Source organism: Pleurodeles waltl, chromosome 6 (genome assembly GCF_031143425.1).
Source record: "Pleurodeles waltl isolate 20211129_DDA chromosome 6, aPleWal1.hap1.20221129, whole genome shotgun sequence".
Classification (NCBI taxonomy): Eukaryota; Metazoa; Chordata; class Amphibia; order Caudata; family Salamandridae; genus Pleurodeles; species Pleurodeles waltl.
In genome coordinates this window covers 667,702,588-667,728,095 of record NC_090445.1, presented here as the reverse complement: position 1 = coordinate 667,728,095, position 25,508 = coordinate 667,702,588, and positions in this window count along the sequence as shown.

Below are 25,508 nucleotides of genomic sequence, written 5' to 3'. Positions count from 1 at the left end.
CAAGGTGGCCCAAGTAAACCACTGTGCCCTGCCCTATCTGTCATTTAGATGCTTTGATAGAGAGGCCTGCTGCTTGCATGGCCTGCAAAACCTTCCCCAGGTGGACCAGTTGATCATGCCAGTTGGAACTAAAGACAGTGATATCACCTAGATATGCTGCACTAAAGGACTCCAAACCAGCAAGAATTTGATTCACCAGCCTTTGGAAGGTGTCAGCAGCAATCTTTAAGCCAAAGGGCATAACAGTAAACTGATAATGCCCATCAGTTGTTGAGAATGCTGTTTTCTCTTTTGCTACAGGTGCCATCCTAATTTGCCAGTACCCTGCAGTTAAGTCAAAAGTACTTTGGCTGCACCTAACCGGTCAATAAGTTAATCTGCTCTTGGTATGGGGTGAGCATCTGTCTTGGTAACAGAATTGAGTCCTCTGTAGTCCACACAAAACCTAATTTCTCTCTTTCCATCCTTGGTATGAGGTTTGCGGATTAAGACCACTGGACTAGCCCAGGGACTATCAGAGTGCTGCATCTTGTGGGCTTCCACTTTGAGGCTCTCTTTGACTTGGTCAGACTGTCTGTATATTTTGTTTTTGACAGGCATACTGTCTCCTGTGTCCACATCATGGGTACACAGGTGTGTCTGACTAGGGGTCAAAGAGAAGAGCTCAACATACTGCTGCAGGACTTGCCCGCAGTCAGCTTACTGTTGAGCAGAGAGGGTATCCGAGTAGACAACTCCATCTACTAATCCAGCTTTAGGGTCAGTTGAGAGGAGATCAGAGAGAGGTTCACTCTCTGCTTCTTGATCTTCATCAGTAACCATCAACATGGTTATGTCTGCCCTATTGTTATAGAGTTTCAGGGGGTTAACATGGATCACCCTCTTGGGTGTCCTGCTATTGCCCAGGTCTACTAAATAAGTGACCTGCCTCTTTTTCTCAAGGACTGGATAAGGGCCACTCTATCTGTCCTGAAGTGCCCTGGGAGCCACAGGCTCCAGAACCCAGACTTTCTGCCCTGGCAGGAATTCAACCATTTGCAGCCTTTTGGTCATACCAAAACGTCTGGGGTTGTTGGCTGTCCTCAAAGTTTTTGGATGCCTTTTCCATGTACTCAGCCATCCTGGAGAGAAGGCCAAGCACATAGTCCACCACATCCTGTTTCGGCTCATGGAGAAGTCTCTCCCAGCCTTCTCTAACAAGTGCCAGTGGTCCCCTTACAGGATGGCCAAACAGAAGCTCAAAGGGGGAAACCCTACTCCCTTCTGTGGCACCCCTCTGTAGGCGAAAAACAAGCATGGCAGGACATCCCATCTCCTTTTGAGTTTTTCAAGGAGGCCCATGATGATACCCTTCAATGTCTTGTTAAACCTTTCTACAAGGCCATTGGTTTGTGGATGATATGGTGTGGTGAACTTATAAGTTACCTCACACTCATTCCACATGTGTTTGAGGAAAGTTGACATGAAGTTTGTACCTCTGTCAGAAACCACCTCCTGAGGGAAGCCAACTCTGCTAAAAAATACCTATTAGGGCTTTGGCTACTGCAGGGGCAGTAGTCGACCTAAGGGGAATTGCTTTAGGGTATCTGGTAGCATGATCCACTACTATCAGTGTTTATTGGTTCCCTGAGGCTGTGGGAGGTACCAGTGGACCCACAATGTCCACACCATCCCTTTCAAAGGGGACCCCCACCACTGGAAGTGAAATGAGGGGGGCCTTTGGGTGGCCACCTGTCTTGCCACTTGCTTGGGTGAAACAGGAGCTACAAAACTCCCTTACTTTCTGGGACATGGTGGGCCAATAGAAATGGTTCACTAATCTGCCTCATGTCTTGATTTGTCCCAGCTGCCAAGCTAGGGGGATGTCATGGGCCATTGGGAGGATGAACTCTCTAAACTCTTGAGGCACTACCACTCTCCTAGTGGCACCAGGTTTGGGATCTCTTGCCTCAGTGAAAAGGAGTCCATCCTCTCAATAGACCCCGTGGGAGCCACTGACACCTCCCTTCTCACGTTCAGCAGCTTGCAGTCTCAGGCCTTCAAGAGTGGGACAAGTCTTCTGTCCCTGGTACAGCTGTTCCCTTGGGGCCCCCCCGGGCCCAAGAGTTCCACCTGGTAAGGTTCCAGCTCCATGGATTCAGTTCCCTCATGGGATAGGACATCTTCCTGGAAAGAGAGGCCCTGTTTATTTTGCTATACAGAGGCTGGTCCCCCAGTCCTCTTACCTTTTCTCTAAGAAGGTTGGGCCATTATTCCAGGCTCCAACACTTTTTCACCCTGTGCTCTGCTCTGTGCTTTTGTTTTACACACAACAGTTCAGGGATACTGTAGGAAGTTGGCTCTGTATGTGCTATTTCAAAGTAAGGAATAGCATGCACAGAGTCCAAGGGTTCCCCTTAGAGGTAAAATAGTGGGAAAAATAGATAATACTAATGCTCTATTTTGTGGTAGTGTGGTCGAGCAGTAGGCTTATCCAAGGAGTAGTGTTAAGCATTTGTTGTACATACACATAGACAATAAATGAGGTACACACACTCAGAGACAAATCCAGCCAATAGGTTTTTGTATAGAAAAATATCTTTTCTTAGTTTATTTTAAGAACCACAGGTTCAAATTCTACATGTAATATCTCATTCGAAAGGTATTGCAGGTAAGTACTTTAGGAACTTCAAATCATCAAAATTGCATGTATACTTTTCAAGTTATTCACAAATAGCTGTTTTAAAAGTGGACACAGTGCAATTTTCACAGTTCCTAGGGGAGGTAAGTATTTGTTAGGTTAACCAGGTAAGTAAGACACTTACAGGGCTTAGTTCTTGGTCCAAGGTAGCCCACCGTTGGGGGTTCAGAGCAACCCCAAAGTCACCACACCAGCAGCTCAGGGCCGGTCAGGTGCAGAGTTCAAAGTGGTGCCCAAAACGCATAGGCTAGAATGGAGAGAAGGGGGTGCCCCGGTTCCGGTCTGCTTGCAGGTAAGTACCCGCGTCTTCGGAGGGCAGACCAGGGGGGTTTTGTAGGGCACCGGGGGGGACACAAGCCCACACAGAAATTTCACCCTCAGCGGCGCGGGGGCGGCCGGGTGCAGTGTAGAAACAAGCGTCGGGTTCGCAATGTTAGTCTATGAGAGATCTCGGGATCTCTTCAGCGCTGCAGGCAGGCAAGGGGGGGGGTTCCTCGGGGAAACCTCCACTTGGGCAAGGGAGAGGGACTCCTGGGGGTCACTTCTCCAGTGAAAGTCCGGTCCTTCAGGTCCTGGGGGCTGCGGGTGCAGGGTCTCTCCCAGGCGTCGGGACTTTAGGATTCAAAGAGTCGCGGTCAGGGGAAGCCTCGGGATTCCCTCTGCAGGCGGCGCTGTGGGGGCTCAGGGGGGACAGGTTTTGGTACTCACAGTCTTAGAGTAGTCCTGGGGTCCCTCCTGAGGTGTTGGATCGCCACCAGCCGAGTCGGGGTCGCCGGGTGCAGTGTTGCAAGTCTCACGCTTCTTGCGGGGAGCTTGCAGGGTTCTTTAAAGCTGCTGGAAACAAAGTTGCAGCTTTTCTTGGAGCAGGTCCGCTGTCCTCGGGAGTTTCTTGTCTTTTCGAAGCAGGGGCAGTCCTCAGAGGATGTCGAGGTCGCTGGTCCCTTTGGAAGGCGTCGCTGGAGCAGGATCTTTGGAAGGCAGGAGACAGGCCGGTGAGTTTCTGGAGCCAAGGCAGTTGTCGTCTTCTGGTCTTCCGCTGCAGGGGTTTTCAGCTGGGCAGTCCTTCTTCTTGTAGTTGCAGGAATCTAATTTTCTAGGGTTCAGGGTAGCCCTTAAATACTAAATTTAAGGGTGTGTTTAGGTCTGGGGGGTTAGTAGCCAATGGCTACTAGCCCTGAGGGTGGGTACACCCTCTTTGTGCCTCCTCCCAAGGGGAGGGGGTCACAATCCTAACCCTATTGGGGGAATCCTCCATCTGCAAGATGGAGGATTTCTAAAAGTTAGAGTCACTTCAGCTCAGGACACCTTAGGGGCTGTCCTGACTGGCCAGTGACTCCTCCTTGTTGCTTTCTTTGTTCCCTCCAGCCTTGCCGCCAAAAGTGGGGGCCGTGGCCGGAGGGGGCGGGCAACTCCACTAAGCTGGAGTGCCCTGCTGGGCTGTGACAAAGGGGTGAGCCTTTGAGGCTCACCGCCAGGTGTTACAGCTCCTGCCTGGGGGAGGTGTTAGCATCTCCACCCAGTGCAGGCTTTGTTACTGGCCTCAGAGTGACAAAGGCACTCTCCCCATGGGGCCAGCAACATGTCTCTGGTGTGGCAGGCTGCTGGAACTAGTCAGCCTACACAGACAGTCGGTTAAGTTTCAGGGGGCACCTCTAAGGTGCCCTCTGTGGTGTATTTTACAATAAAATGTACACTGGCATCAGTGTGCATTTATTGTGCTGAGAAGTTTGATACCAAACTTCCCAGTTTTCAGTGTAGCCATTATGGTGCTGTGGAGTTCGTGTTTGACAGACTCCCAGACCATATACTCTTATGGCTACCCTGCACTTACAATGTCTAAGGTTTTGTTTAGACACTGTAGGGGTACCATGCTCATGCACTGGTACCCTCACCTATGGTATAGTGCACCCTGCCTTAGGGCTGTAAGGCCTGCTAGAGGGGTGTCTTACCTATACTGCATAGGCAGTGAGAGGCTGGCATGGCAACCTGAGGGGAGTGCCATGTCGACTTACTCGTTTTGTCCTCACTAGCACACACAAGCTGGCAAGCAGTGTGTCTGTGCTGAGTGAGAGGTCTCCAGGGTGGCATAAGACATGCTGCAGCCCTTAGAGACCTTCCTTGGCATCAGGGCCCTTGGTACTAGAAGTACCAGTTACAAGGGACTTATCTGGATGCCAGGGTCTGCCAATTGTGGATACAAAAGTACAGGTTAGGGAAAGAACACTGGTGCTGGGGCCTGGTTAGCAGGCCTCAGCACACTTTCAATTGTAAACATAGCATCAGCAAAGGCAAAAAAGTCAGGGGGCAACCATGCCAAGGAGGCATTTCCTTACACAACCCCCCCCCAAACGAAAGAGGATGAGACTAACCTTTCCCAAGAGAGTCTTCATTTTCTAAGTGGAAGAACCTGGAAAGGCCATCTGCATTGGCATGGGCAGTCCCAGGTCTGTGTTCCACTATAAAGTCCATTCCCTGTAGGGAGATGGACCACCTCAACAGTTTAGGATTTTCACCTTTCATTTGCATCAGCCATTTGAGAGGTCTGTGGTCAGTTTGAACTAGGAAGTGAGTCCCAAAGAGGTATGGTCTCAGCTTCTTCAGGGACCAAACCACAGCAAAGGCCTCCCTCTCAATGGCACTCCAACGCTGCTCCCTGGGGAGTAACCTCCTGCTAATGAAAGCAACAGGCTGGTCAAGGCCATCATCATTTGTTTGGGACAAAACTGCCCCTATCCCATGTTCAGAGGCATCAGTCTGCACAATGAACTGCTTAGAATAATCTGGAGCTTTTAGAACTGGTGCTGAGCACATTGCTTGTTTCAGGGTGTCAAAGGCCTGTTGGCATTCCACAGTCCAGTTCACTTTCTTGGGCATTTTCTTGGAGGTGAGTTCAGTGAGGGCTGTCACAATGGATCCATATCCCTTCACAAACCTCCTGTAATACCCAGTCAAGCCAAGGAATGCCCTGACTTGAGTCTGGGATTTTGGAGCTACCCAGTCCAGAATAGTCTGGATCTTGGGTTGGAGTGGCTGAACTTGGCCTCCACCTACAAGGTGTCCCAAGTAAACCACAGTTCCCTGCCCTATCTGGCATTTGGATGCCTTGATAGAGAGGCCTGCAGATTGCAGAGCCTTCAAAACCTTCTTCAGGTGGACCAGGTGATCCTGCCAGGTGGAGCTAAAGACAGCAATATCATCAAGATAAGCTGTGCTAAAGGACTCCAAGCCAGCAAGGACTTGATTCACCAACCTTTGGAAGGTGGCAGGGGCATTCTTTAAACCAAAGGGCATAACAGTAAACTGATAATGCCCATCAGGTGTGGAGAATGCTGTTTTCTCTTTTGCTCCAGGTGCCATTTTTATTTGCCAGTACCCTGCTGTCAAGTCAAAGGTACTTAAGAATTTGGCAGCACCTAATTTGTCTATGAGCTCATCGGCTCTTGGAATTGGATGAGTATCTGTCTTGGTGACAGAATTGAGCCCTCTGTAGTCCACACAAAACCTCATCTCTTTCTTTCCATCTTTGGTGTGAGGTTTGGGGACTAAGACCACTGGGCTAGCCCAGGGGCTGTCAGAGCGCTCAATTACTCCCAATTCCAGCATCTTGTGGACTTCCACCTTGATGCTTTCCTTAACATGGTCAGATTGTCTAAAGATTTTGTTCTTGACAGGCATGCTGTCTCCTGTGTCCACATCATGGGTACACAGGTGTGTCTGACCAGGGGTTAAGGAGAAGAGTTCAGGAAACTGTTGTAGGACTCTCCTACAATCAGCTTGCTGTTGGCCAGAGAGGGTGTCTGAGTAGATCACTCCATCTACTGTGCCATCTTTTGGGTCTGATGACAGAAGGTCAGGGAGAGGTTCACTCTCTGCCTCCTGATCCTCATCTGTTACCATCAACAGATTCACATCAGCCCTGTCATGGAAGAGCTTAAGGCGGTTCACATGGATCACCCTCTTGGGGCTCCTGCTTGTGCCCAGGTCCACCAGGTAGGTGACCTGACTCTTCCTTTCTAGCACTGGGTAAGGGCCACTCCATTTGTCCTGGAGTGCCCTGGGAGCCACAGGCTCCAGAACCCAGACGTTCTGCCCTGGTTGGAACTCAACCAGTGCAGCCTTTTGGTCATACCAAAACTTCTGGAGCTGTTGGCTGGCCTCAAGGTTTTTGGTTGCCTTTTCCATGTACTCTGCCATTCTAGAGCGAAGGCCAAGTACATAGTCCACTATGTCCTGTTTAGGCTCATGGAGAGGTCTCTCCCAGCCTTCTTTAACAAGGGCAAGTGGTCCCCTTACAGGATGACCAAACAGAAGTTCAAAGGGTGAGAATCCTACTCCCTTCTGTGGCACCTCTCTGTAAGCGAAAAGCAGACATGGCAAGAGGACATCCCATCTCCTTTTGAGTTTTTCTGGGAGCCCCATGGTCATGCCTTTTAATGTCTTGTTGAATCTCTCAACCAAGCCATTAGTTTGTGGATGGTATGGTGTAGTGAATTTATAAGTCACTCCACACTCATTCCACATGTGCTTGAGGTATGCTGACATGAAGTTGGTACCTCTGTCAGACACCACCTCCTTAGGGAAACCCACTCTGGTAAAGATACCAATGAGGGCCTTGGCTACTGCAGGGGCAGTAGTCGACCTAAGGGGAATAGCTTCAGGATACCTGGTAGCATGATCCACTACTACCAGGATATACATATTTCCTGAGGCTGTGGGAGGTTCCAGTGGACCAACTATGTCCACACCCACTCTTTCAAAGGGGACCCCCACCACTGGAAGTGGAATGAGGGGGGCCTTTGGATGTCCACCTGTCTTACCACTGGCTTGACAGGTGGGGCAGGAGAGGCAAAACTCCTTAACCATGTTGGACATATTGGGCCAGTAGAAGTGGTTGACTAACCTCTCCCACGTCTTGGTTTGTCCCAAATGTCCAGCAAGGGGAATGTCATGGGCCAATGTTAGGATGAACTTCCTGAACAGCTGAGGCACTACCACTCTCCTAGTGGCACCAGGTTTGGGGTCTCTGGCCTCAGTGTACAGGAGTCCATCTTCCCAATAGACCCTATGCGTTCCATTTTTCTTGCCTTTGGACTCTTCAGCAGCTTGCTGCCTAAGGCCTTCAAGAGAGGGACAGGTTTCTTGTCCCTTACACAGCTCCTCCCTTGAGGGTCCCCCTGGGCCTAAGAGCTCAACCTGATAAGGTTCAAGCTCCAAAGGCTCAGTTCCCTCAGAGGGCAGAACTTCTTCCTGAGAAGAGAGGTTCCCTTTCTTTTGCTGTGTTGTAGTTGGTTTCCCAACTGACTTTCCTGTTCTCTTGGTAGGCTGGGCCATTCTTCCAGACTCCAGCTCTACTTGTTCACCCTGTGCCTTGCACTGTGCTCTTGTTTTCACACACACCAGTTCAGGGATACCCAGCATTGCTGCATGGGTTTTTAGTTCTACCTCAGCCCATGCTGAGGACTCCAGGTCATTTCCAAGCAGACAGTCCACTGGGATATTTGAGGAGACCACCACCTGTTTCAGGCCATTGACCTCTCCCCATTCTAAAGTAACCATTGCCATGGGATGTACTTTTCTCTGATTGTCAGCGTTGGTGACTGTGTAAGTTTTTCCAGTCAGGTATTGGCCAGGGGAAACCAGTTTCTCTGTCACCATGGTGACACTGGCACCTGTATCCCTCAGGCCCTCTATTCTAGTCCCATTAATTAAGAGTTGCTGTCTGTATTTTTGCATGTTAGGCGGCCAGACAGCTAGTGTGGCTAAATCCACCCCACCCTCAGAAACTAGAATAGCTTCAGTGTGGACCCTGATTTGCTCTGGGCACACTGTTGATCCCACTTGGAGACTAGCCATACCAGTGTTACCTGGATGGGAGTTTGGAGTGGAACCTTTCTTGGGACAGGCCTTGTCTCCAGTTTGGTGTCCATGCTGTTTACAGCTATGACACCAGGCCTTTTTGGGATCAAAGTTTTTACCCTTGTACCCATTGTTTTGTGAAGAGGCTCTGGGCCCACCCTCCTGTGCAGGTTTTTGGGGGCCTGTAGAAGACTCTTTACTATTTTTAGTTTTGGTTGTCTCATCACCCTTCCCCTGGGGAGTCTTTGTGACCCCTTTCTTTTGGTCACCCCCTGTTGAAGTCTTGGACACCCTTGTCTTGACCCAATGGTCCGCCTTCTTTCCCAATTCTTGGGGAGAAATTGGTCCTAGGTCTACCAGATGCTGATGCAGTTTATCATTGAAACAATTACTTAACAGGTGTTCTTTCACAAATAAATTGTACAGCCCATCATAATTACTTACACCACTGCCTTGAATCCAACCATCTAGTGTTTTCACTGAGTAGTCAACAAAGTCAACCCAGGTCTGGCTCGAGGATTTTTGAGCCCCCCTGAACCTAATCCTGTACTCCTCAGTGGAGAATCCAAAGCCCTCAATCAGGGTACCCTTCATGAGGTCATAAGATTCTGCATCTTTTCCAGAGAGTGTGAGGAGTCTATCCCTACACTTTCCAGTGAACATTTCCCAAAGGAGAGCACCCCAGTGAGATCTGTTCACTTTTCTGGTTACACAAGCCCTCTCAAAAGCTGTGAACCACTTGGTGATGTCATCACCATCTTCAAATTTTGTCACAATCCCTTTGGGGATTTTTAACATGTCAGGCGAATCTCTGACCCTATTTATATTGCTGCCACCATTGATGGGTCCTAGGCCCATCTCTTGTCTTTCCCTTTCTATGGCTAGGAGCTGTCTCTCTAAAGCCAATCTTTTGGCCATCCTGGCTAACAGGAGGTCATCTTCACTGAGAGCATCCTCAGTGATTTCAGAAATGTGGGACCCTCCTGTGAGGGACTCACTATTTCTGACTAACACAGTTGGAGACAGGACTTGAGGGGTCCTGTTCTCCCTATTTAGGACTGGAGGAGGGACATTGGCCTCCAAGTCACTAATTTCTTCCTCTGTGATGTCATCATCAGAGGGGTTGGCTTTTTCAAACTCTGCCAACAGCTCCTGGAGCTGAATTTTGGTAGGTCTGGAGCCAATGGTTATTTTCTTTATATTACAGAGAGACCTTAGCTCCCTCATCTTAAGATGGAGGTAAGGTGTGGTGTCGAGTTCCACCACCTGCATCTCTGTATCAGACATTATTCTGCTAAGAGTTGGAATACTTTTTTAAGAATCTAAAACTGTTTCTAGAGTCTAATTCAAACTTTTAACAAACTTTTTAAACTCTAAAAGACAATGCTAAACAGGGACTTAACACACAAGGCCCTAGCAGGACTTTTAAGAATTTAGAAAAATTTCAAATTGCAAAAATGAATTTCTAATGACAATTTTGGAATTTGTCGTGTGATCAGGTATTGGCTGAGTAGTCCAGCAAATGCAAAGTCTTGTACCCCACCGCTGATCCACCAATGTAGGAAGTTGGCTCTGTATGTGCTATTTCAAAGTAAGGAATAGCATGCACAGAGTCCAAGGGTTCCCCTTAGAGGTAAAATAGTGGTAAAAATAGATAATACTAATGCTCTATTTTGTGGTAGTGTGGTCGAGCAGTAGGCTTATCCAAGGAGTAGTGTTAAGCATTTGTTGTACATACACATAGACAATAAATGAGGTACACACACTCAGAGACAAATCCAGCCAATAGGTTTTTGTATAGAAAAATATCTTTTCTTAGTTTATTTTAAGAACCACAGGTTCAAATTCTACATGTAATATCTCATTCGAAAGGTATTGCAGGTAAGTACTTTAGGAACTTCAAATCATCAAAATTGCATGTATACTTTTCAAGTTATTCACAAATAGCTGTTTTAAAAGTGGACACAGTGCAATTTTCACAGTTCCTAGGGGAGGTAAGTATTTGTTAGGTTAACCAGGTAAGTAAGACACTTACAGGGCTTAGTTCTTGGTCCAAGGTAGCCCACCGTTGGGGGTTCAGAGCAACCCCAAAGTCACCACACCAGCAGCTCAGGGCCGGTCAGGTGCAGAGTTCAAAGTGGTGCCCAAAACGCATAGGCTAGAATGGAGAGAAGGGGGTGCCCCGGTTCCGGTCTGCTTGCAGGTAAGTACCCGCGTCTTCGGAGGGCAGACCAGGGGGGTTTTGTAGGGCACCGGGGGGGACACAAGCCCACACAGAAATTTCACCCTCAGCGGCGCGGGGGCGGCCGGGTGCAGTGTAGAAACAAGCGTCGGGTTCGCAATGTTAGTCTATGAGAGATCTCGGGATCTCTTCAGCGCTGCAGGCAGGCAAGGGGGGGGTTCCTCGGGGAAACCTCCACTTGGGCAAGGGAGAGGGACTCCTGGGGGTCACTTCTCCAGTGAAAGTCCGGTCCTTCAGGTCCTGGGGGCTGCGGGTGCAGGGTCTCTCCCAGGCGTCGGGACTTTAGGATTCAAAGAGTCGCGGTCAGGGGAAGCCTCGGGATTCCCTCTGCAGGCGGCGCTGTGGGGGCTCAGGGGGGACAGGTTTTGGTACTCACAGTCTTAGAGTAGTCCTGGGGTCCCTCCTGAGGTGTTGGATCGCCACCAGCCGAGTCGGGGTCGCCGGGTGCAGTGTTGCAAGTCTCACGCTTCTTGCGGGGAGCTTGCAGGGTTCTTTAAAGCTGCTGGAAACAAAGTTGCAGCTTTTCTTGGAGCAGGTCCGCTGTCCTCGGGAGTTTCTTGTCTTTTCGAAGCAGGGGCAGTCCTCAGAGGATGTCGAGGTCGCTGGTCCCTTTGGAAGGCGTCGCTGGAGCAGGATCTTTGGAAGGCAGGAGACAGGCCGGTGAGTTTCTGGAGCCAAGGCAGTTGTCGTCTTCTGGTCTTCCGCTGCAGGGGTTTTCAGCTGGGCAGTCCTTCTTCTTGTAGTTGCAGGAATCTAATTTTCTAGGGTTCAGGGTAGCCCTTAAATACTAAATTTAAGGGTGTGTTTAGGTCTGGGGGGTTAGTAGCCAATGGCTACTAGCCCTGAGGGTGGGTACACCCTCTTTGTGCCTCCTCCCAAGGGGAGGGGGTCACAATCCTAACCCTATTGGGGGAATCCTCCATCTGCAAGATGGAGGATTTCTAAAAGTTAGAGTCACTTCAGCTCAGGACACCTTAGGGGCTGTCCTGACTGGCCAGTGACTCCTCCTTGTTGCTTTCTTTGTTCCCTCCAGCCTTGCCGCCAAAAGTGGGGGCCGTGGCCGGAGGGGGCGGGCAACTCCACTAAGCTGGAGTGCCCTGCTGGGCTGTGACAAAGGGGTGAGCCTTTGAGGCTCACCGCCAGGTGTTACAGCTCCTGCCTGGGGGAGGTGTTAGCATCTCCACCCAGTGCAGGCTTTGTTACTGGCCTCAGAGTGACAAAGGCACTCTCCCCATGGGGCCAGCAACATGTCTCTGGTGTGGCAGGCTGCTGGAACTAGTCAGCCTACACAGACAGTCGGTTAAGTTTCAGGGGGCACCTCTAAGGTGCCCTCTGTGGTGTATTTTACAATAAAATGTACACTGGCATCAGTGTGCATTTATTGTGCTGAGAAGTTTGATACCAAACTTCCCAGTTTTCAGTGTAGCCATTATGGTGCTGTGGAGTTCGTGTTTGACAGACTCCCAGACCATATACTCTTATGGCTACCCTGCACTTACAATGTCTAAGGTTTTGTTTAGACACTGTAGGGGTACCATGCTCATGCACTGGTACCCTCACCTATGGTATAGTGCACCCTGCCTTAGGGCTGTAAGGCCTGCTAGAGGGGTGTCTTACCTATACTGCATAGGCAGTGAGAGGCTGGCATGGCACCCTGAGGGGAGTGCCATGTCGACTTACTCGTTTTGTCCTCACTAGCACACACAAGCTGGCAAGCAGTGTGTCTGTGCTGAGTGAGAGGTCTCCAGGGTGGCATAAGACATGCTGCAGCCCTTAGAGACCTTCCTTGGCATCAGGGCCCTTGGTACTAGAAGTACCAGTTACAAGGGACTTATCTGGATGCCAGGGTCTGCCAATTGTGGATACAAAAGTACAGGTTAGGGAAAGAACACTGGTGCTGGGGCCTGGTTAGCAGGCCTCAGCACACTTTCAATTGTAAACATAGCATCAGCAAAGGCAAAAAAGTCAGGGGGCAACCATGCCAAGGAGGCATTTCCTTACAGATACCCAGCATGGCTACAAGGGTTTTGAGTTCTACCTCATCCCATGCTGTGGACTGCAAATAATTCCCTAGCAAACATTCTACTGGGATTCCAGAAGAGACACTACCTGTTTCAGGCCAGTAACCCCTCCCCATTCTAAAGTCACCATAGCCATGGGATGGACTGTAGTTACATTATCAGCATTAGTAACTGGATATGTTTGTCCAGCCAAATACTGTCCTGGGGAAACCAATTTTTCTGTCACCTTCTTCTATTTTGAGACAATCCCTTTGAGGATTTTTAGGATATTAGTATTCTTTCTAGCCCTATTTATGTTACTGCCACCATTAATGGGTGCTAAGCCCGCTTCTGCTCTCTCCCTTTCTATAGCCAGGCGCTGTTTCTCCAAGGCTAATCTTTTGGCCATCCTTGCTAAAAGGGTGTCCTCTTCATTGAGGCTGCCCACAGTGTTCCCAGAGGAGCTGAACTCCCCTGTGGAAGATCCAGATCTAGTGAGTACTATCTGTGGAGACAGGGATCTTGGAACCCTGGTCTCCCTATTTAGGTTAGGAGGAGGGAGTTCAACCTCCTGATCCCTAACTCCTTCCCCATCTGAGGGGAAGTCTTCTTCCTCAGCAGGGTAGTCCCTTGTATACTTTGCCAAGTGCTCCTGGAGCTTGACCTTGGTAGGGTTGGAACCTGCTCTAAATTTCTTCAGCTTACAGAGAGTCCTTAACTCTGCCATCCCTAGATGGAGGTAAGGGGTGTGGTGAAGTTCCACCACCATCTCATCTGTGCCGCTCATTATGTTACTAAAGTTGGGATTACTTTTTATTAACTAAAAACTACTTCTAGTAACTAAATCCTAACTTTTACAAAACTTTTAAACTTAAAAAGACATGCTAACAGGGACTTACACAAGGCCCTAGCAGAACTTAATTTTTTTTCGAAAAATTGTCTAAATGCAAAAATCAGGTTTCTAAAGGCAATTTTAGAATTTTAGTCATGTGATCAGGTATTGGCTGAGTAGTCCAGTAAATGCAAAGTAGATTCCCCACCGCTGATCCACCAATGTAGGAAGCTGGCTCTGTATATACTATATCAAAATGAGATATAGGGGGTCATTATAACCCCTGCGGTTGGTGGAAATATGGCCGTAAGTACCGCCAACAGCCTGGCGGTACGTACCTCCATATTATGATATTGGCGGGTTGGCTGAAGCCAACCTGCCAATGTACCACTCCGATCGCCATGGCGGTGACAGCCTCTGGGCTGGAGATATCTATCTCCAGCCCGGCGGCTGTCACTGTTCCACCCGTGGGATTATGACCCCGCCTACCGCCATGGTTTTCGTGGCTTCCTTACCGTCAAGAAAATCATGGAGGTAGGCACTATCAGTGACAGGGAATTCCTTCCTTGTCACTGATAGGGGTCTTCCCCCTCTACCTCTCCAGTTACCCCCACCCACCCCCGCCACGCCCATCCCCTCCACCCCCCCACATTCACGCCCCCTTCACACACAGACACACACACACATTCCCACAAACACCCACAAATGCATACTTCCACTCACACACACCTGCACACAGTTTCAAACATGCACGCACACACGCATTCACAAAACATAACATACACGCACTCACACCTTCATACATGCACACTCGCATCCACCATGCAACACACACCTGCATACATGCACATACAAACATACACACACACACAACACCCCCTACTCCCTCCCCTGTCGGAGCACCCACTTACCTGTGTGCAGGGGGTCCTCCGGAAGGAGACGGGACGGGCGCTGCTGCCAGCAGCAGCGTCCTCCAGCAGAACACCGCCAGGCCGTATTATTTCTCATAATACGGCTGGTGGCGGTCTACTGGTGTGGCGCTGCTGCTGGCAGCAGTGCCACCTTACCACCATCTGCCGGCATGGCCACAGCTGGATTTCCACCATCCCTCTGGCAGAAATCCGGCTGTGGTCATATTACGGTGGGCGGCTGGTAGCTACGGTGACGGTCTTTTGGCGGCTGTCACCACAGTGGTAGGCAGTTTTTACCACCAGTATCATAATGAGGGCCATAGTGTGCACAGAGTCCAGGGGTTCCCCAAGAGGCTTGGCAGAGGCAATAATAGATAATATTAATGCCCTATTTGTGGTAGTGTGGTCGAGCAGTTAGGCTTATCAGAGAGTAGTGTTAAGCATTTGTTGTACACACACAGACAATAAGAGAAACACACACTCAATGACTTAACTCCAGACCAATAGGATTTTTATACAGAAAACTATTCTTTCTTAATTTATTTCTAGAACCACAAGATTCAATTAGCAGGTAGGTACATTAAATGAAAGGTACTTTGCATAGGTATAATCAGGACTTTGAATGGAATCAACAACGTACACAGTTTTTCTTAAAATGGCAAAAAGCTATTTTAAAAGTGGACACAGTGTAATTTTCAACAGTTCCTGTGGGAAGAAAGTACAATACAGTTTTGGAGGTAAGTAATCGACTTACAGGTTCAGTCTCTGGGGCATAGGTAGCCCACCGTTGGGGTTTCAAGATAATCCCAAACACCAAGCACCAGCAACACAGGGCTGGTTAGGTGCAGAGGTCAAACAGGAGCCAAAATAACATGGGCGCCTATGGAGACAGGGGGTACTCCTGTTCCGGCCTGCTTGCAGGTAAGTAACCGTGTTGTCGGAGGGAAGCCCAGGGGGGTTTAGAGAAGCACTGGGTGTGGCCTCAAGTAGGCACTAAACACGCACCCGCAGCGGCACGGGGGCCGCCGAGTGCAGGGTGCAAACAGGGCGTTGGGTTCCTAATGGAACTCAATGGGCGGACCCGGGGGTCAATTAGGCGCTGCAGGCAGGGCACAGAGGGGCTTCTCGGGCAAGCCACTGATTGGACAGGGAGGAGGGCCGCCTGCTGGTCACTGCTGCACCGGTGGTCGGTTTCTCTCGAATCTGAGGGCTGCGGGTGCAGTGTTTCTCCAGGGGTCGGATATCTTCGTCCCGGGCAGTCGCGGTCTGGGGGGGTCATTGGGATTCTCTCTGCAGGCGTTGTCAGTGAGGGGTGGAGAGGTCAGCCCAGGGTGGACACTGGGTCGGAATCGCCTGGGGGGTCTCTCTGGCTGGTTGGTTCTTCTAAATACAGACCAGGGATGTCGGGTGCAGGGTAGTTGCTTCTGGAATGAGGTGGGAGTCCCTTTAAAGATAGTTGCTTTTACTTATTGTTGGACAGGTACGCTGTCCACGGGAGTTTATTAGTCCTTGGTGATGCAGGCAGTCCCCTGGAGACTTTTCAGGGCTCGCTGGTCCTATAGAACGCATTGCTTCTTCTTTTGCAGCTTTTTGAAGCAGGAGACAGGCCGGTAGGGCTGGGGCCGAGTCCGTTGTTGTCTCCTTCTCTTCTCTGCAGGGTTTTCAGGTCAGCAGTCCTTCTTTTCTTGAGGTCATCAGGAATCTAACTCTCTTGGTTCAGGGAGCTCTTAAATACAAGATTTAGGGGCATTTTTAGGGTTGGATGGCAGTAGCCAATGGCTACTGTCCCTGAGGGTGGCTACACCCTCCTTGTGTCCACTCCCTTTGGGGAGGGCATTACATCCCTATCCATATTGGTCCTAATCCTCCAAAGCAGGATGGAGGATTTCTAAAGGAGAGTGTCACTCCAGCTCTGGACACCTTAGGGGTGGTCCTGGTTGAAGGGGTGACTCCTTGTTTTTCCTAATTATCCCTCTGGATATGCTGCCAAAAGTGGGGGCTTGTCCGTGGGGCGGGCATCTCCACTAGCTGGAGTGCCCTGGGGCACTGTAACACCAGACCAGAGCCTTTGAGGCTCACCACCATGTGTTACAGTTCCTGCAGGGGGAGGTGTGAAGCACCTCTACCCAGGACATGCTTTGTTTCTGACCACAGAGCGCACAAAGACACTCACCCCATGTGGTCAGAAACTTGTCTGGAAGTGGCAGGCTGGCACAGACCGGTCAGCCTTACACTAGCAGTTGGGCTAACATACAGGGTGCATCTCTGACATGCCCTGTGTGTGCATTTGTCAATAACTCCCACACTGGCACCAGTGTGGGTTTATTGAGCTGAGAAGAGGGGTGACTTACCTATGCCACAGGCAGTGGTTTAGGGACAGGGCACCCTGAGAGGGGTGCCATGTTGACTTTGTCTTTTCTCCCCACCATCACACACATAAGCTGCCAGGCAGTGTGCAGTGAGGGGTTCATTATGGTGGCATAATACATGCTGCAGCCCTAAGGGACCTTCCCTTGTCACAGGGCCCCTGGTACTAGGGGTACCTTTTACAAGGGACTTAACTGTGGGCCAGGGCTGTGCTAATTGGGTAAACAAAGGTATAGGTTTAGGGAAAGAACTCTGGTGCTGGGGCCTGGTTAGCAGGGTCCCAGCACACTTTAAATCAAAGTTGGCATCAGCACTAGGCAAAATATGGGAGGTAACCATGCCAACAGTGGCATTTTCCTACACTATCGCACTAATGACAGACCTGGGTTTTTCATCAACGAGGACAAGTCGGAATTCACTCCAACCCAGAAGATCATGTCTCTGGGGTTCCTGTTTGGCTCGGAAGAAGCCTCCCTTAGTCTCCCAATGATCAAGATCACCAAGATGGAGAAAGAAATCTGCAAGGTCACTGAGACAACTGGCCAGCATAGTAGGCTTACTCTCTTCTTCGATACAGGCCATTTTTCCAGGCTCTCTCCATTCTAGAGCTCTTCAGAGACTGAAGGCAGACCACCTGAGGAGGGGTTTAGCATACTCGGAAATGCTAGCATTATCAGAGGAAGTCAGGGCAAAACTCCAATGGTGGTTGGACAACATGGAGGCCTGGAACAGTCAATAGATTTTTCGGACAACGCCGGATCTAGTAATAGAATCAGGTGCCAGCCGCCAGGGCTGGGGAGCCAGAGGCGGAGGAAATCACCATGGGGGGCTGATGGTCAGAAGAGCAACTATCCCTCCACATCAACTACCTAGAACTGTTGGCAGGATCCTGCGTGATTAAAGCCCTCACCAAAGACAAGATGTCTTGTTGCATCCTCCTGAAGATGGACAACATCTCAGCAGTACGGTACGTCAGCTGCCTAGGGGTGACTCGGTCGAGAGCTCTGTCCTATCTAGTATAGGACTTCTGGCACTATTGTCTGTAGAAACAGATTTCAGTAACAGAGGAGTACCTCCCAGGCATCAGCAACACAATAGTGGAGTGGAACTCCAGGCATTTTTCAGACGGCATGGACTGGCAGCTGGATCGAAACATCTTTTTAACTTTCATGGACAGGTGGGGCCAGGTGGGGTGAGATTTGGACATCTTTCCATCCAGATTGAACTGACAGCTCAAAAGATATGTGAGCTGGAGACCGGATCCAGAAGCAGAGGCAGTGGATGCATTCCTACAGGATTGGTCCAAACACAAACCATATATATTCTCTCCGTTCACAATGATTCCCCAAGTCATGGCACAAACTCGGAGAAAGAAAGCGTCATTGGTTCTAATAGCTCCGATCTGGAGGTCTCAAGCTTGGTTTCCCATACTGATGGAGCTTTCTTGGGACGTCCCGATTAAGCTGCCCTCATTACCATCTATACTCAAAGATCCCCTGGGGAACCTTCATCCTCTGGTGTTGTACAGCCATCTATCTCTCATGGCTTGGATGATTTCAGGAGACGATGGGAAGATGAACGCCTTTCACAGGAGGCTACAAGCTTCATCTATCAGGCATGGGCTAATGGCACATTTAAAAGGTATCGGTCAGCCTGGAGAATGTTGCATTGTTGGTTCCTGGGGAGACAATTGAATCCCATGGAGACAGAAATTATCCATATTGTAAACTTCCTGGCTGTAATGGCTCAGATAGTATTAGCGTACAGCAACTCATTTAGATCAGCTATTTCGACAGGGCACAATCCCATTGACAACATTCCAATGGGAGAACACCCGCAGGTTTGTAGATTTATGAAAGGAATTAGGATTAGCAGACCCCCAAATGCTCGATATTCCGAGTTGTGGGATGTTAACATCGTTTTGAGATTTCTGTTGGGTTAGCAGGATAACCAATATCTCTCTCGAAATGAGCTATCTGCAAAGCTGGCTATTCTCCTTTCCCTGGTTTCATGCAAAAGGGTTTCGGACGTGGAGGCACTGGACATATCCGCCAGAGTCTTCACCTTCGAGGGGGTAACCTTTACAGTATTCAGGAGGACAAAAACGAATACCAGGTCATTATCCTACCCTGCTTTCATAGAAAACCCTAAACTGTGTGTGGTATGATGTATTAAAGCCTATGAATGTCACGGTTTCGGGCGGGTCTGATCAGGACTGTGGTTGGGACACCCCTTGAGGTCACCGAATGTCCAAAAGAGGTAGTGTACTGGGGCAGAAGAGCAGCTAAAGGCATACACGGAAAGGTCAGCTATGGTCAGACACAGGAAACAGGAAAGTAAAAGCAGAGCAACCCTTGTGTGAACAAATAGGAAACAGATTACTAGTGGACAAACACGCTGGGTTTATATACAGAGTAAGGCGCAGAACCTCCCACAGTGACAGGGAATCTCAATGCCTCTGTGCAGTTTGCTCTTACAGATAGCCACCCTGCCAGCCCCATAGAAAGGAGGCAGCAGAAGTGATTCAGTCTCTGGACCCCAGAGCACAAACAAGGATAGTACTTACTTACACAAGACACGCTCTTGTGGGTCCAGCTGGAAACACAGTGGCAATTCCTGAGAAAACAGCAATAGCACACTGTCACTGTTAGGCACGAAAGACAGTGTATAACACTAGGCAAGGATGGGGGCTGGAATTGCCTCCTGGAATCCAGGAGCCAACCCCAGTACAATGGAGGACACTTATACACTGGTGAAGACTGATAGAACACTTACCAGACACAAAGAACCAAGAAGAAACAGAAGGGAACAAACTAAGACGCAGAGGCAAGAACTAGGAACAGACTGAGGCTGAAGCAAAGGCGGGACTAGGACTTGAAAACGGTGCAAACTTCTGGCTGGGACAAACAGAGACAGGACTGGGAAACTGAGAGCAGGCTCTGGCTGGAATACAGGGAGTAGGAAATGAGCAGTAAACAGGACTGGGAAACAGAGAGACGGTTAGGCTGAAACAAAGCAGGAGCAGGGCAGAGAAACAGGGAGCAGGCTCTGGAAGAAACAAACAGGTACAAGGCTAAGAGATAGGGAGCAGACTCTGGCTGGAACAATCAGGAGCAGGGCAGAGAAACAGGAAACAGGAGCAAGCTGGAACAGAACAGGAACAAAACTGGAACACCATCTGACAAAGGGTCTGTAACACAAAGGAATCGACCTCCAATGCACAAAGGGGATCTTGAGGAAATGGCTGTTTATAAGCAGTTCCAAGCTGGGCTGCACAGGAGAGGTTTCAGGTGTGTGTAGTTTCAGACACTTGCAAGTCCTGGAGGAGAGGAACCGGTGAAAAGGGGCAACTGGACTTCTCCCATAGAAAACAATAGGAAACAGAATCCGGGCTTTCCTGACTACCAGACTGTGCATTATGGGATTTGCAGTCCCAGGAAGCAAATGTAGTACTATACAAGTGTACCATGGAGAAAAGAGAAACAAACAGGAGTCAGCAAGGGACTCTAGATAAGTGTTGAAGGTGATTCCCAGGCTTCCGACAGTCCCCTTACAGTGCCCCCTAAAAATGGGACGACAGAGTCGTAACAACGAATAGATGACGGCTGAGTATAGACCAGTAGGAGAGAGGCAGTTATTGATTGCAATTAAGAAACTATTTAAAGCAGTATCATCTCCCTCCATTGCAAAGTGGGTACGATGGGTAATGGCGGAGGCAGGTATTGATGTGAAGCAGTTTGGCGCTCATTCAACTAGAGGCGCCATAGAGTCAAAAGTCATTCAGGTAGGAAGGCAGCTGGAAGGTGTAATGATTGCAGCAGATTGGTCATCGGAATCAACCTTCAAAAAGTTCTATTTCAAACCAATTCATGATGCCGCAACCTTGGTGGTGAGTAACCTTTGAACATGCATAATCCTCTCCTCCGGTCGTGACATAGAATAAAAAGTTTCCGAGCTAACTAGAAGGAAAGTTTCAGTTCTATCAAGGACACAGAGGTGAGGATTATCCCTCCCAGGAGCTTGATTCACATCTCTTCCCTCCCTAGATCTATGTTTGAGTAAGTACCTGTTTCAATAATGTTGATGCTGAATTTGTGAAGAAATGTAGAGATTTTGCACATATTGTTGACTGAACCAGTAATGTTTTTTGCATAGGAGATCTACAGATTTGTCTAATGACTGTTGAAGTTATATATCTTTATATGTGATTGCTTCATGAATAGACTGGAACTCATGTTAGGGATAATTGTAACCGATTAAAGGAGTCATAATGTATAGTCCTAAGGTCTTTATCCTATACTTAAGATAACGAGCAATAAGGGCCAGGCAATGGACGCCGGTGCCTAACTTCCTCCAGCGAAGAAGAAGGAAGAGGAAGGGACGTCATGACATTATAGATAACAGACGATTATGGCCCTCATTATGACATTGGCAGCAAATCCCACTTACCGCCACGCTGACTGCCACCAACTTACTGTCGCCTCGGCGGATATCCGTCCACCATAATATGACACACACACCAATCTGTCACTATTCAGCCACATACACAATTCCGCCAGTCCAAAGGTCAGTTATAAAGTGGCAGTATCAAAACCCACACCTTTACACCAACGGAACAACGCCCATCACATTATGACCCAAGCATCACCACGGAGGACATTCAATGGTGGTAAACCATTGGCGGTACATACCGCCGTGCTCAAAATACACACACTCATACAAAATAATACCACATTAGACAATTCAAACAACACACACCTGACACCTATACACATACCATACCCACACCACTATAAAACACACACACACATTACCCACAACCCTTTACCGTTACAAACCATTGGCACTAGACAGACACCACAACCACAGAAAAAAACAGAGCCACACACTACCTACACCTATACACCACCCACTCACCCCACATCACACACCCCAACATATCACCCTACACACCCTCACCTACACAAATCACACAACCCCCATGGCACCACAAAGACACCCCTGATTCTCGGAGGAGGAGCTAAGGGTCATGGTGGAGGAAATCATCAGGATAGAGCCACAGCTATTTGGAGCACAGGTGCAGCAGATATCGATAGCTAGGAAGATGGAGCTATGGCGGAGAATCGTGGACAGGGTCAATGCCGTGGGACAGCACCCAAGAGCCAGGGGTGACATCAGGAAGAACGACCTATGGGGGAAGGTACGTTCCATTGCAGCAAGACACCAACTCGCTGTACAGAGGACTGGCAGTGGACCCCCGCCTCCTCCCCCAAAACTAACAACATGGGAGGAGCAAGTCTTGGCAATCATGCATCCTGAGGGCCTGGCCAGAGTAGGAGGAGGACTGGACTCTGGTAAGTCAACTTTCTACTACTACTACCCCCGTACCTGCATGCCATCACATACCCCACCCTCACCCTCACTCCCATCACATCACCACGTCCCACACCCCCCACCATCACATCTCACTCATCCCAATGCCAAGCCCTGCATGCCATACCAATGCACGGACACCACTCACAGCCCTGCATGGACACCTATCACTAAAGCATGCACACTAGAGAGAATCAGCTATCCCACCACATACCAACTTACACAAGTAAAAACTGCCAGGGCAAATACAACCGAAGAGGCCAAGCCACGGATGCACAATATGACAGACACAGAAACAATAACACAACATTTACATCCCCACAGGTACCCCAGCCAATGTCAGCTGAGAGGAGGTGCCAGCAATATCTAGTCCCCCCACAGAAGAGGCCCACAGTGATGACAGAAACTCTGGACTTCAGGATCTGGATGACCAACCTGACCCATCAGGGACCTCTGGACAGCCGGTTACCTAGGCCCAGTCACACACCACCACAGAGCCTCTCCCATCAGGAAACACCACCACAGCACCCACCCAGTGTACCCATACCTCTGTCCCCGGGACACGTCAATCAGCAGTGTGTCCACCTCTACAGGGACCCCAGGGCACCGCTCATATCCAAGACAATCAGAGACATGGGGTCAGTGGCAGTGAGCACACGGTTCAGGGGACAGAGGCACAGGACAACAGGGAAACTGAGAGGAGTGCTGTGCACCAGGGGGAAGGGGGAGGACAGGCCCAAAGAACCGACTGTCCCGGAGGCACTTGCAGAGAACCTGGGAGCATATCAACATTCCCAGAACACGATGGGCCAGAACCTGGACAATGTGCAGGAGAACAAGCAGCTGCAGGAGGGACAGTACGAGGGGATCAGGGAGGACTTGCAGGCCATCAACACCACCCTGGTCTCCATAGTAGGGGTGCTGGCAGACATGGTCAATATTATGAGGGAGGCAATCTCACAACAGCTGGCCCCTGCCATTAGCCAGGCATCTGAACTGCCTTCCACCTCCGCTGCTGCTAGTGGATACGAGGCCCGCCACAGGACCAACAGGCCACTAGCACCCCTCCCCCTGCAGAAGGAGAACCACCCGCACATGTTCCCTGTGATCCAGACTGAAGCCAGAGACACTAGCCAAGACCCCCACCAGAAACTGAGACTCTCCTGATTGTCACTCTTGTGTCCCACCCTGTCACCTTGTCCACCTTGAACTGCTATTGCTCCCCTTCCTAGTTCCCCTTGAACAATGCTTCTGTGCTACAAATAGACTGGAACAATGCCCTGGACTTTCCTCCATCATCACCCCATCCCATTGCACTTGCCCCTCTTTTTTTTAGCACTTCAATAAACACCCTTGGAAAAAAAAGACGTATGGGGTATGTCACATTTTTCAAATATGTATTAATTTAACCAGAAATTCAACTGTACAGTAAAGGAGCACATGTTAACCACTTTTCTGCCAGGCCTTTTCCCCCTCCTGTGCCAGGCCTTTTTTTGCCTATTTGGGGCAGTTCGCGCTTAGGCCCTCATAACTTTTTGTCCACATAAGCTAACCAAGCCAAATTCGCGTCCTTTTTTTCCAACATCCTAGGGATTCTAGAGGTACCCAGACTTTGTGGGTTCCCCTGAAGGAGGCCAAGAAATTGGCCAAAATACAGTGAAAATTTCGTTTTTTTCAAAAAAATTGGAAAAAGTGGCTGTAGAAGAAGGCTTGTGGTTTTTCCCCTGAAAATGGCATCAACAAAGGGTTTGCGGTGCTAAAATCAGCAGCTTCCCAGCTTTCAGGAACAGGCAGACTTGAATCAGAAAACCCAATTTTTCAACACAATTTTGGCATTTTACTGGGACATACCCCATTTTTGCATTTTTTTTGTGCTTTCAGCCTCCTTCCAGTCAGTGACAGAAATGGGCATGCTGGATCCCAGAAACCTAAACATTTCTGAAAAGTAGACAACATCCTGAATTCAGCAAGGGGTCATTTGTGTAGATCCTACAAGGGTTTCCTACAGAAAATAACAACTGAAAAAGAAAAATATTGAAATTGAGGTGAAAAAAACATAAATGTTTCTCTAAGTTTTACTCTGTAACTTTTCCCTGCAATGTCAGATTATCGAAAGCAATATACCGTTACATCTGCTGGACTCCTCTGGTTGCGGGGATACATAGGGCTTGTAGGTTCATCAAGAACCCAAAGAACCCAGAGCCAATAAATGAGCTGCACCCTGCAGTGCGTTTTCATTCTATACCGGGTACACAGCAATTCATTTGCTGAAATATAAAGAGTAAAAAATTGCTATCAAAAAAACCTTTGTATTTCCATAAAGGGAACAAGATAATGTGTTGAGGAGCAGTGGTTATTTGCACATCTCTGAATTCCGGGGTGACCATACTAGCATGTGAATTACAGGGCATTTCTCAAATAGATGTCTTTTTTACACACTCTCCTATATTTGGAAGGAAAACATTTAGAGAAAGACAAGGGGCAATAACACTTGTTTTGCTAATCTATGTTCCCCCAAGTCTCCCGATAAAAATGATACCTCACTTGTGTGGGTAGGCCTAGCGCCCGCGACAGGAAACGCCCCAAAGCGCAACGTGGACACATCCAAATTTTAGGAAGAAAACAGAGGTGTTTTTTGCGAAGTGCCTACCTGTAGATTTTGGCCTCTAGCTCAGCCGGCACCTAGGGAAACCTACCAAACCTGTGCATTTTTGAAAACTAGAGACCTAGGGGAATCCAAGGAGGGGTGACTTGCGGGGCTCGGACCAGGTTCTGTTACCCAGAATCCTTTGCAAACCTCAAAATTTGGCTAAAAAAACACATGTTCCTCACATTTCTGTGGCAGAAAGTTCTGGAATCTGAGAGGAGCCACAAATTTCCTTCCACCCAGCGTTCCCCCAAGTCTCCCGATAAAAATGATACCTCACTTGTGTGGGTAGGCCTAGCGCCCGCGACAGGAAATGCCCCAAAGCGCAACGTGGACACATCCAAAATTTTGGAAGAAAACAGAGGTGTTTTTTGCGAAGTGCCTACCTGTAGATTTTGGCCTCTAGCTCAGCCGGCACCTAGGGAAACCTACCAAACCTGTGCATTTCTGAAAACTAGAGACCTAGGGGAATCCAAGATGGGGTGACTTGCGGGGCTCGGACCAGGTTCTGTTACCCAGAATCCTTTGCAAACCTCAAAATTTGGCTAAAAAAACACATGTTCCTCACATTTCTGTGGCAGAAAGTTCTGGAATCTGAGA